Here is an 11780-nt window from a genome sequence, read left to right as displayed (position 1 = left end):
GGGGGGTTCTGGTTGAGGTGCGGTCTCGCTTCGCTGTCCTTCGTTCCGGAGTTTGTGCGACTCCGGTGCGGCGGGGTTTGTTGAGGGGGACACGCGTCGGCCTGTGCCCTCCGCGGCCTTCTGTCTGGCCGGCTGGGTCGGCGGACCCTTTGGGGAATGTGTAGCGAGTAAACCTTATAGACCTAGTCCTAACCCCTAATCCCTAAACCTAACCCCTAATCCCTAAACCTAACCCTTAATCCCTAGATCTAACCCCTGATCCCTAAACCTAATCCCTAAACCTAACCCTAAACCTAACCCCTAATCCCTTAAAAGAGGAAACTAACCCCTAATCCCTAAACCTAACTCCTAATCCCTAAACCTAACCCCTAATCCCTAACCTTAACCTCTAAAGAAAATGGTTGGTTGAATATAAAAACGAAATATTAGTTCAAAAATAGTTCAAAGGGAATAGACAAAGGTAATCCAAGGGTAGGACTTTAAATTAGGTTTTTTTTCCTCAGAGGTGACCAGATCGGGTAAGTACAGTCAAAATCAAACATACAATAAGCACAAACACAAGTTCAAGGTAAAAGAAATATCTTTCTCAACCCCAACGTCGTCCGGGCCAACATGGCTGGCGTGTCCGCAATGGGTAGGATACTTTGGAGCCGGTTATGGGTGGCAGGTAAGGATAGGAGGACTGTGCCTTTGCTCCTCTCCTTCGGGGGAGGAACTCTTTAGCGGACCCTAACCCCTAACTTCTAAGAAAGCGGTTGGTTGAATATAAAAACAAGATATGAGGTAAACAATGATTCAAAGTGAATAGACATAATGTAATCCAAGGGTAGGACTTTAGGTTGCTTTTTTTTCTTCTCTCATTTTTTTCTTCTTCTCTCATTTTTTCCATCTTGCTGGCCGAAGACCTGGGTGGCGCCTCAGCTACTCGGGGGAGGTTCTGGCAGAAGTGCAGTCTCACTTCGCCGTCCTTCGTACCCAATCCAGATTTTATGTGACCTGGTACGGCGAGGTTTACTGGTGAGACATGCGTAGGCCCGTGCCTTCCGTTGCCTTCTATCTAACCGACAGGGTCGGCGGACCCTTTGGGGAAGGTTTAGCGAGTAAAACTCAAAATACCTAACCCTAACCCTAACCCTAACCCTAACCGTGCCCCCTTCCCAACCAATCGGATTTGCTATACGCGAAAACGACGCCAATGGAAAGAGCTTCCGCCCAAATTTAAATCCGTGGGCGTGGCTCGCAGCAGGAAGTAGGAAAATGGCGGCGATGTTGACAAAGACACAGCGGATGGTAACATACGACTAACAAGAGAAATATTTTTATTTTCTGCTTGCAACTGGACCGTCCAGAGCGTACACGGTAAGTACAACTCATCGTTTTTAAAAAGAAGTACTTTTGTTGCCCTGAAAAGCGAGTGAGCGTGGCGTTTGTGGGGGACGTCGAATTTCGACGATTCTTTCTGGTCAACGGTTGTAAATGATTGTGTTGATTAAAAAAGAAAACTTGATGTAACTCTACTTTTAACTGCCGTTTCAGATAGATTTGGAATTGCATCACATCCAATTTTGCCTAGAGCGTACACGGTAAGTAACACTCGTTGTGTTTAAGGAGATTTACGTTTGTAATAGCAGAAGTGTAGCCGCGTTGCGTTGTACGTGTGAATGTTGGTCCAGGCGAAATGTTAATGTTTAATTTCATTCCTTTAGGTTCCACGGTGTTTGTTGGCTGCAAGTTTTCCACTGCAAGAAGAGGCTCATATCATTGACCAGGAGCGAGCTACAATGGTGAGTAGCCATAACATTTATGTTAAACACTTCCTATTTCATGTCTAACAGTACTTGATTTAACAAATAACCATAAATAAATACAGTGTGGGCACTGAAGTTAACATACGTGATTATACTGCCTAATCTGTCACCGAGTAGATTGTTGCAAAGTAATATAAGATCCAAAGTTGTAATTCAGAATAGTTTTCAAAAGAAGGCCATTAGAATTATATACAAGTCTGATTACCCTGAACAAGCTATTAATTAAATCACAAATTCTTCAATTCAAAGATTTGGTAGATTATCAGACAAATAATGTCTAACAGTAATTGATTTAACACATCACGATAAGTAGATTGAGTGTGGGCACTCTCAAGTTAACATATGTGATTATACTGCCTAATCTGTTACAGAGTATGTTGTTGCCAAGTAATGTAGAATAGATCCAAAGTAGTAATCCAGAATAGTTTTGAAGAGGCCATTAGAATGATAAACAAATCTGATTACCTTGAACATAATAACAAGCTAAGTGTTTAATATGTCCTATGAAGTCAAAATTGGGCACCATCATGTGGTGAAATTTGGATTTGCATCACATCCAATTTTGCCTGGGAACAAACAGATTACATAAATCTTAGTTTTGAATAAGCCACTCCTTCTCAAACAAGTAAACTCTGCCCATTTTGCGCAGTAGATGTTCTGTTAATATCTAGTATTTATACAAAGTCATAATTTAAATTGCTTTCAACCTTCATTCATCGGTTCAACCAACATTACTCGCTCTTATTACCAACTTGTATTGATTTAACTAAGCGTTTAATACTTCCTATCAGGTCTCAAATCGAGATTTGGCAAAATACAATTTCAGCAAATCCAATTTTGCCAGGGAACAAAAATAGATTAAATAAACTAAATAAGTCCTCTTCCCATTAAATAAATCAGAAAAGTCTGTCTTGTAACCAGTCCTCTTCAAACAAGTAAAGTCTGCCCATTTTGTGCCGTAGATTTTGTGTCTATGCCTAGTATTTAAACAAAATCATAATTTAAACGACTTCTTTCCTTCATTCACTTTGGAAATTTGGAATTGCAGCAAATCGAATTTTGCCAGGGAACAAAAATAGATCAATTAAACTAAATAAGTCTTCTTCCCATTAAATAAATTAAAAAAGTCTGTCTTGTAACCAGTCCTTTTCAAACAAGTAAAGTCTGCCCATTTTGTGCCGTCGATTTTGTGTTTATGCCTAGTATTTATACAAAATCATAATTTAAAGGACTTCATTCCTTCATTCACTTTGGAAATTTGGAATTGCAGCACATCAAATTTTGCCTGGGAAGAAAAGTAGATTAAATAAATTTAATAAGTCTTACTACTTCCCATTAAATAAATTAAATACGTCTTACTTGTTCCCACTCCTTTTCAAAACAGTAGTTTAAAACGAGGGCCCTTCACTCAATCTTTAACCTCAACCCCGCACGTTGTGTTGTATCTGTGAATGTTGGTTGTGGCCAAATGATAGTTTTCTTTCATTCGTTTAGGTTCCAAGAAAACTTGATGTAACTCTACTTTTAACTGCCGTTTCAGATAAGCGGGTATTACGTCGCAGTCATGTGCCGCGGATATGACGTAATTGCCCGAACCTCCGCCAAAATTCAAATCTGTTGGCGCGATGGCCGTGAGCCACTGAGCAGCGACGAGTATCAACAGAAATATCTTTATTTTCTGCTTGCAACTGGACCGTCTAGAGCGTACACGGTAAGTAACACTCATTGTGTTTAAGGAGATTTACGTTTGTAATAGCAGAAGTGTAGCCGCGTTGCGTTGTACGTGTGAAAATTGGTCGAGGCGAAATGTTAATGTTTAATTTCATTCCTTTAGGTTCCACGGTGTTTGTTGGCTGCAAGTTTTCCACTGCAAGAAGAGGCTCGTATCATTGACCAGGAGCGAGCTACAATGGTGAGTAGCCATAACATTTATGTTAAACACTTCCTATTTCATGTCTAACAGTACTTGATTCAACAAATAACCATAAATAAATACAGTGTGGGCACTGAAGTTAACATATGTGATTATACTGCCTAATCTGTCACCGAGTAGATTGTTGCAAAGTAATATAAGATCCAAAGTTGTAATTCAGAATAGTTTTCAAAAGAAGGCCATTAGAATTATATACAAGTCTGATTACCCTGAACAAGCTATTAATTAAATCACAAATTCTTCAATTCAAAGATTTGGTAGATTATCAGACAAATAATGTCTAACAGTAATTGATTTAACACATCACGATAAGTAGATTGAGTGTGGGCACTCTCAAGTTAACAGATATGATTATACTGCCTAATCTGTTAGAGTATGTTGTTGCCAAGTAATGTAGAATAGATCCAAAGTAGTAATCCAGAATAGTTTTGAAGAGGCCATTAGAATAATAAACAAATCTGATTACCTTGAACATAATAACAAGCTAAGTGTTTAATATGTCCTATGAAGTCAAAATTGGGCACCATCATGTGGTGAAATTTGGAATTGCATCACATCCAATTTTGCCTGGGAACAAACAGATTAAATAAATCTTAGTTTTGAATAAGCCACTCCTTCTCAAACAAGTAAACTCTGCCCATTTCGCGCAGTAGATGTTCTGTTAATATCTAGTATTTATACAAAGTCATAATTTAAATTGCTTTCAACCTTCATTCATCGGTTCAACCAACATTACTCGCTCTTATTACCAACTTGTATTGATTTAACTAAGCGTTTAATACTTCCTATCAGGTCTCAAGGCAAGATTTGGCAAAATACAGTTTCAGCAAATCCAATTTTGCCAGGGAACAAAAATAGATTAAATAAACTAAATAAGTCTTCTTCCCATTAAATAAATCAGAAAAGTCTGTCTTGTAACCAGTCCTCTTCAAACAAGTAAAGTCTGCCCATTTTGTGCCGTAGATTTTGTGTCTATGCCTAGTATTTAAACAAAATCATAATTTAAACGACTTCTTTCCTTCATTCACTTTGGAAATTTGGAATTACAGCAAATCGAATTTTGCCAGGGAACAAAAATAGATCAATTAAACTAAATAAGTCTTCTTCCCATTAAATAAATTAAAAAAGTCTGTCTTGTAACCAGTCCTTTTCAAACAAGTAAAGTCTGCCCATTTTGTGCCGTTGATTTTGTGTTAATGCCTAGTATTTATACAAAATCATAATTTAAAGGACTTCATTCCTTCATTCACTTTGGAAATTTGGAATTGCAGCACATCAAATTTTGCCTGGGAAGAAAAGTAGATTAAATAAATTTAATAAGTCTTACTACTTCCCATTAAATAAATTAAATACGTCTTACTTGTTCCCACTCCTTTTCAAAACAGTAGTTTAAAACGAGGGCCCTTCACTCAATCTTTAACCTCAACCCCGCACGTTGTGTTGTATCTGTGAATGTTGGTTGTGGCCAAATGATAGTTTTCTTTCATTCGTTTAGGTTCCAAGAAAACTTGATGTAACTCTACTTTTAACTGCCGTTTCAGATAAGCGGGTATTACGTCGCAGTCATGTGCCGCGGATATGACGTAATTGCCCGAACCTCCGCCAAAATTCAAATCTGTTGGCGCGATGGCCGTGAGCCACTGAGCAGCGACGATTATCAACGGAAATATCTTTATTTTCTGCTTGCAACTGGACCGTCTAGAGCGTACACGGTAAGTAACACTCATTGTGTTTAAGGAGATTTACGTTTGTAATAGCAGAAGTGTAGCCGCGTTGCGTTGTACGTGTGAAAATTGGTCGAGGCGAAATGTTAATGTTTAATTTCATTCCTTTAGGTTCCACGGTGTTTGTTGGCTGCAAGTTTTCCACTGCAAGAAGAGGCTCGTATCATTGACCAGGAGCGAGCTACAATGGTGAGTAGCCATAACATTTATGTTAAACACTTCCTATTTCATGTCTAACAGTACTTGATTTAACAAATAACCATAAATAAATACAGTGTGGGCACTGAAGTTAACATATGTGATTATACTGCCTAATCTGTCACCGAGTAGATTGTTGCAAAGTAATATAAGATCCAAAGTTGTAATTCAGAATAGTTTTCAAAAGAAGGCCATTAGAATTATATACAAGTCTGATTACCCTGAACATAACAACAAGCTATTAATTAAATCACAAATTCTTCAATTCAAAGATTTGGTAGATTATCAGACAAATAATGTCTAACAGTAATTGATTTAACACATCACGATAAGTAGATTGAGTGTGGGCACTCTCAAGTTAACATATATGATTATACTGCCTAATCTGTTACAGAGTATGTTGTTGCCAAGTAATGTAGAATAGATCCAAAGTAGTAATCCAGAATAGTTTTGAAGAGGCCATTAGAATAATAAACAAATCTGATTACCTTGAACATAATAACAAGCTAAGTGTTTAATATGTCCTATGAAGTCAAAATTGGGCACCATCATGTGGTGAAATTTGGAATTGCATCACATCCAATTTTGCCTGGGAACAAACAGATTAAATAAATCTTAGTTTTGAATAAGCCACTCCTTCTCAAACAAGTAAACTCTGCCCATTTAGCGCAGTAGATGTTCTGTTAATATCTAGTATTTATACAAAGTCATAATTTAAATTGCTTTCAACCTTCATTCATCGGTTCAACCAACATTACTCGCTCTTATTACCAACTTGTATTGATTTAACTAAGCGTTTAATACTTCCTATCAGGTCTCAAGGCAAGATTTGGCAAAATACAGTTTCAGCAAATCCAATTTTGCCAGGGAACAAAAATAGATTAAATAAACTAAATAAGTCTTCTTCCCATTAAATAAATCAGAAAAGTATGCCTTGTAACCAGTCCTCTTCAAACAAGTAAAGTCTGCCCATTTTGTGCCGTAGATTTTGTGTCTATGCCTAGTATTTAAACAAAATCATAATTTAAACGACTTCTTTCCTTCATTCACTTTGGAAATTTGGAATTGCAGCAAATCGAATTTTGCCAGGGAACAAAAATAGATCAATTAAACTAAATAAGTCTTCTTCCCATTAAATAAATTAAAAAAGTCTGTCTTGTAACCAGTCCTTTTCAAACAAGTAAAGTCTGCCCATTTTGTGCCGTCGATTTTGTGTTAATGCCTAGTATTTATACAAAATCATAATTTAAAGGACTTCATTCCTTCATTCACTTTGGAAATTTGGAATTGCAGCACATCAAATTTTGCCTGGGAAGAAAAGTAGATTAAATAAATTTAATAGGTCTTACTACTTCCCATTAAATAAATTAAATACGTCTTACTTGTTCCCACTCCTTTTCAAAACAGTAGTTTAAAACGAGGGCCCTTCACTCAATCTTTAACCTCAACCCCGCACGTTGTGTTGTATCTGTGAATGTTGGTTGTGGCCAAATGATAGTTTTCTTTCATTCGTTTAGGTTCCAAGAAAACTTGATGTAACTCTACTTTTAACTGCCGTTTCAGATAAGCAGGTATTACGTCGCAGTCATGTGCCGCGGATATGACGTAATTGCCGGAACCTCCGCCAAAATTCAAATCTGTTGGCGCGATGGCCGTGAGCCACTGAGCAGCGACGATTATCAACGGAAATATCTTTATTTTCTGCTTGCAACTGGACCGTCTAGAGCGTACACGGTAAGTAACACTCATTGTGTTTAAGGAGATTTACGTTTGTAATAGCAGAAGTGTAGCCGCGTTGCGTTGTACGTGTGAAAATTGGTCGAGGCGAAATGTTAATGTTTAATTTCATTCCTTTAGGTTCCACGGTGTTTGTTGGCTGCAAGTTTTCCACTGCAAGAAGAGGCTCGTATCATTGACCAGGAGCGAGCTACAATGGTGAGTAGCCATAACATTTATGTTAAACACTTCCTATTTCATGTCTAACAGTACTTGATTTAACAAATAACCATAAATAAATACAGTGTGGGCACTGAAGTTAACATATGTGATTATACTGCCTAATCTGTCACCGAGTAGATTGTTGCAAAGTAATATAAGATCCAAAGTTGTAATTCAGAATAGTTTTCAAAAGAAGGCCATTAGAATTATATACAAGTCTGATTACCCTGAACATAACAACAAGCTATTAATTAAATCACAAATTCTTCAATTCAAAGATTTGGTAGATTATCAGACAAATAATGTCTAACAGTAATTGATTTAACACATCACGATAAGTAGATTGAGTGTGGGCACTCTCAAGTTAACATATATGATTATACTGCCTAATCTGTTACAGAGTATGTTGTTGCCAAGTAATGTAGAATAGATCCAAAGTAGTAATCCAGAATAGTTTTGAAGAGGCCATTAGAATAATAAACAAATCTGATTACCTTGAACATAATAACAAGCTAAGTGTTTAATATGTCCTATGAAGTCAAAATTGGGCACCATCATGTGGTGAAATTTGGAATTGCATCACATCCAATTTTGCCTGGGAACAAACAGATTAAATAAATCTTAGTTTTGAATAAGCCACTCCTTCTCAAACAAGTAAACTCTGCCCATTTCGCGCAGTAGATGTTCTGTTAATATCTAGTATTTATACAAAGTCATAATTTAAATTGCTTTCAACCTTCATTCATCGGTTCAACCAACATTACTCGCTCTTATTACCAACTTGTATTGATTTAACTAAGCGTTTAATACTTCCTATCAGGTCTCAAGGCAAGATTTGGCAAAATACAGTTTCAGCAAATCCAATTTTGCCAGGGAACAAAAATAGATTAAATAAACTAAATAAGTCTTCTTCCCATTAAATAAATCAGAAAAGTCTGTCTTGTAACCAGTCCTCTTCAAACAAGTAAAGTCTGCCCATTTTGTGCCGTAGATTTTGTGTCTATGCCTAGTATTTAAACAAAATCATAATTTAAACGACTTCTTTCCTTCATTCACTTTGGAAATTTGGAATTGCAGCAAATCGAATTTTGCCAGGGAACAAAAATAGATCAATTAAACTAAATAAGTCTTCTTCCCATTAAATAAATTAAAAAAGTCTGTCTTGTAACCAGTCCTTTTCAAACAAGTAAAGTCTGCCCATTTTGTGCCGTCGATTTTGTGTTAATGCCTAGTATTTATACAAAATCATAATTTAAAGGACTTCATTCCTTCATTCACTTTGGAAATTTGGAATTGCAGCACATCAAATTTTGCCTGGGAAGAAAAGTAGATTAAATAAATTTAATAAGTCTTACTACTTCCCATTAAATAAATTAAATACGTCTTACTTGTTCCCACTCCTTTTCAAAAAAGTAGTTTAAAACAAGGTCCCTTCACTCAACCTTTAACCCTATTTATTCACCTTCTAGGCTAAGTGTTAAAGGCTAAGTGTTAAAGGCTAAGTGTTAAAGGCTAAGTGTTAAAGGCTAAGTGTTAGAGGCTAAGTGCCAGAGGCTAGGCGCCAGAGGCGAGTTTTTGTGGGCTGAAGTTTTAGTGGGGTTAGTGTGAATACAATCCAAAAGAATACAACAGAATACAATACAATAGAACATAATACATAGATTCAATTCAATAGCTCTTACTACTTCCCATTAAATAAATTAAATACGTCTTACTTGTTCCCAATCCTTTTCAAAAAAGTAGTTTAAAACGAGGGCCCTTCACTCAACCTTTAACCTCAACCCCGCACGTCACATTGTGTTGTATCTGTGAATGTTGGTTGTGGCCAAATGATAGTTTTCTTTCATTCGTTTAGGTTCCACGGTGTTTGTTGGCTATGTTTTCCACTGTCAGAAGGATGAAAATACAAAGTACAACGCTTGGACGTGGGCGAAGACGTCACCGGTGAGTCCTTCCTTCCTATTTATTTACCTTCTAGATGCTAGAGGCTAAGTGTTAGAGGCTAAGTGTTAGAGGCTAAGTGTTAAAGGCAACACAATACGAACAACACAACACAATACGAACAACTCAACACAATATGAACAACACAATATGAACAACACAACACAATACGAACAACACAACACAATACGAACAACACAACACAATACGAACAACACAACACATTACGAACAACACAACACAATACGAACAACACAACGATACTGCACTGAACAACACGATACCGCACTGAGAAACACGATACCGCACTGAACAACACGATACCGCACTGAACAACACCATGCCGCACTGAACACCATGCCACACTGAACAACACCATCCCGCACTGAACAACACCATGCCGCACTAAATAACACCATGCCGCACTGAACAACACCATGCCTCACTGAACGACACCATGCCGCACTGAAAGACACCATGCCGCACTGAACGACACCATGCCGCACTGAAAGACACCATCCCGCACTGAACACCATGCCGCACTGAACAACACCATCCTGCACTGAACAACACCATCCCGCACTGAACAACACCATGCCGCACTGAACAACATTATGCCGCACTGAACATTATGCCGCACTGAACAACACCATGCCGCACTGAACAACACCATGCCGCACTGAACAACATTATGCCGCACTGAACAACACCATGCCGCACTGAACAACACCATGCCGCACTGAACAACACCATGCCGCACTGAACAACACCATGCCGCACTGAACAACATTATGCCGCACTGAACAACACCATGCCGCACTGAACAACACCATCCTGCACTGAACAACACCATTCCGCATTGAACACCATGCCGCACTGAACAACACCATCCCGCACTGAACAACACCATCCCGCACTGAACAACACCATGCCGCACTGAACAACATTATGCCGCACTGAACAACATTATGCCGCACTGAACAACACCATGCCGCACTGAACAACACCATGCCGCACTGAACAACACCATGCCGCACTGAACAACATTATAACGCACTGAACAACACCATCCCGCACTGAACAACACCATGCCGCACTAAACAACATTATGCCGCACTGAACAACATTATGCCGAAATGAACAACACCATGCCGCACTGAACAACACCATGCCGCACTGAACAACACCATGCCGCACTGAACAACACCATGCCGCACTGAACAACACGATCCCGCATTGAACACCATCCCGCACTGAACAACACCATGCCGCACTGAACAACACCATGCCGCATTGAACAACACCATGCCGCACTGAACAACACCATCCTGCACTGAACAACACCATGCCGCATTGAACAACACCATGCCGCACTGAACAACACCATCCCGCACTGAACAACACCATCCCGCACTGAACAACACCATCCCGCATTGAACAACACCATCCTGCACTGAACAACACCATGCCGCACTGAACAACACCATGCCGCACTGAACAACACCATGCCGCACTGAACAACACCATCCTGCACTGAACAACACCATCCCGCACTGAACAACACCATGCCGCATTGAACAACACCATCCTGTACTGAACAACACCATCCTGCACTGAACAACACCATGCCGCACTGAACAACACCATGCCGCACTGAACAACACCATGCCGCACTGAACAACACCATGCCGCACTGAACATTATGCCGCACTGAACAACAATATGTCGCACTGAACAACACCATGCCGCACTGAACAACACCATGCTGCACTGAACAACATTATGCCGCACTGAAAAACACCATGCCGCACTGAACAACACCATCCCGCACTGAACAACACCATGCCGCATTGAACAACACCATGCTGCACTGAACAACACCATGCTGCACTGAACAACATTATGCTGCACTGAACAACACGATCCAGCATTGAACAACACCATGCCGCACTGAACAACACCATCCTGCACTGAACAACACCATCCTGCACTGAACAACACCACCCCGCACTGAACAACACGATCCCGCATTGAACAACACCATCCCGCACTGAACAACACCATGCCGCACTGAACAACACCATTCCGCACTGAACAACACCATGCCGCACTGAACAACACCATGCCGCACTGAACAACACCATGCCGCACTGAACAACACCATGCCGCACTGAACAACATTATGCCGCACTGAACAACACCATGCCGCAGTGAACAACACCATCCCGCACTGAACAA

The 11780-nt window shown here is 39.4% G+C and overlaps 1 long non-coding RNA gene across 1 annotated transcript; it reads left to right on the top strand.

Moving 5' to 3' along the window:
- The first annotated feature begins 1705 nt into the window (after positions 1–1705).
- LOC148378900 (uncharacterized) lies at positions 1706–5656 on the top strand. The gene is made up of 5 exons (XR_015855561.1): positions 1706–1784; positions 3349–3519; positions 3643–3720; positions 5283–5453; positions 5577–5656. It is a non-coding gene; the product is annotated as an uncharacterized LOC148378900 (long non-coding RNA).
- The last annotated feature ends 6124 nt before the right edge of the window (positions 5657–11780 follow it).

This window comes from Syngnathus floridae, unplaced genomic scaffold (assembly GCF_059516105.1).
Source record: "Syngnathus floridae isolate MCC-2025c unplaced genomic scaffold, RoL_Sflo_1.0 HiC_scaffold_24, whole genome shotgun sequence".
In the NCBI taxonomy this organism is placed as follows: Eukaryota; Metazoa; Chordata; class Actinopteri; order Syngnathiformes; family Syngnathidae; genus Syngnathus; species Syngnathus floridae.
Note: the sequence above shows the minus strand (reverse complement) of the source record. Positions and strands in the feature narration are given on the sequence as shown.